Source organism: Brassica oleracea, chromosome C8, assembly GCF_000695525.1.
Source record: "Brassica oleracea var. oleracea cultivar TO1000 chromosome C8, BOL, whole genome shotgun sequence".
In the NCBI taxonomy this organism is placed as follows: Eukaryota; Viridiplantae; Streptophyta; class Magnoliopsida; order Brassicales; family Brassicaceae; genus Brassica; species Brassica oleracea.
In genome coordinates this window covers 10,492,594-10,494,261 of record NC_027755.1, presented here as the reverse complement: position 1 = coordinate 10,494,261, position 1,668 = coordinate 10,492,594, and positions in this window count along the sequence as shown.

The window sequence follows — 1,668 nt, the reverse complement described above, 5'->3', positions numbered from 1 at the left end:
AGTAAACCTAGGTCTTGCCCTAAACCCAGCCTTGCTGGATCTTGACATCTCAAAGGCATAATATCAACACCCTGCTATGAGATCCCAAAACTTGTCTCTTCACTTAAATCTGTACGTTTTCACGAGCCTTCGCATAAAGCAGAAAACCACGTAAACTCGCGTACTCAACAAACGATGGATATGGTGATCATCCGGGGGGGAATGAGACGACAACTCACACCCTCGCCCTCTAACTTCGAAAAACAGAAGTTCTCTCGATTTATAGCAACCGAAAAGTTTTATAGATTGACCCAAGCATCTTACAAAAAGCCCTAATAAGGGCAAGGATTCGAAGCCACCAACGGCCAGTCCCGGAACATACAAATTACGGCCTCATGAACAGGCCAAAACAAAACAAAGAAAATCCCCGAAAGGATCGTTACCCTAGGAACTCCTCGGAGCACCGCCTTCATCCTCATCCTCATCGGAGCCCGGGACTGCATCGACATCACCTCCCTCAGCCACTTCACTGTCACCTCTCACGAGTGCATTGCCCTCGCCTTCTTCAACTGCACGGCCTTGCCCTTCAGTCTCCTCCAAACACGGCGCGAGGGTGCATTCAAATTTCAGGAGAGAGAGGATCGAATCGAAGTCACCTTCGGAGGCCATCAGTTCCTCCTTATGAGACAGTAGCCAGGCCTCTTCAGAGTCCAGAGTCAGAACCGCTTCGCCTTTGAGTAGCTGGATCTCACCTAGACCTCCCTCGATGCCCGCCAGGGCCAGATCCTTCTTACGGACTGCCATGATGGAATCAAAGATAATAACCATCCTCGTTAGGCAAGCATGAAACTCGTCCCGCGGGACAACGGTCCCCGCTGGCTCACGAGTCCTCGGTTCCTCTTGACTCTGGATTTGGCGCTGAAGACAACGGACCTCGGAAGCCTTGGCTTTTTTCTCTTTCTTCATCCTAAACAGTGCACTCGCCGACTTTCCGAGATCCCGCTCGAGACCGCTGACCTGAAACTCCAGCTATAAATTCTCAGCAGCGTGAGCATCCTCAGTAGATTTCAGTGTGGCCTCAATTCGTTTCAACGCCTCCCGCGACTCTGCTAGTCCCTCTGTCAAACGCTCCACCTCCGAACCACAGTCGCTAATCATCCTGTCGATCAACGATATGAACTGCAAACGAAATAAGAGTCAGAATAATTGAAGAACAAAGTATCCTACAAGAAAATTTGTTTTTCGAAAATGAACCTTGGCACGATATTGCGGCAAAGGCCCCGAAGGCTCTCCTTCCGCACCTTTGGAACATCTCCTCTTCTTGGCGGTCTCGGTTGCGGCGCCATTCCTTTTGCGACCTTTGGGCAGCGGAGCGGCACTAGGTGCAGGAAGCCCTAAGAAGATATATTTCCTGTCCAAAGGCGGAGGCATCGACTCCATTACTTGTCCTTTCTCAGGAATCGGGACCGGGGTAGTGGAAGAGCCCGAAGGTTGGGCCATGACCTCCGGCACTTGCACAGGTGCCGTATCCGTTCCTACGAGGTGCGCAACATCGCTCAGAGACTTGTTTCCTTCGACTGAGATCGACAGCACAGACGAGGAAGGGATAGCCGACATTTCAGCAGAGGTCCGACTCGTTTCCTTTTCGGCACTACGCCTGGATAGCCTCTCTTTGAAAGAAAGGAATCC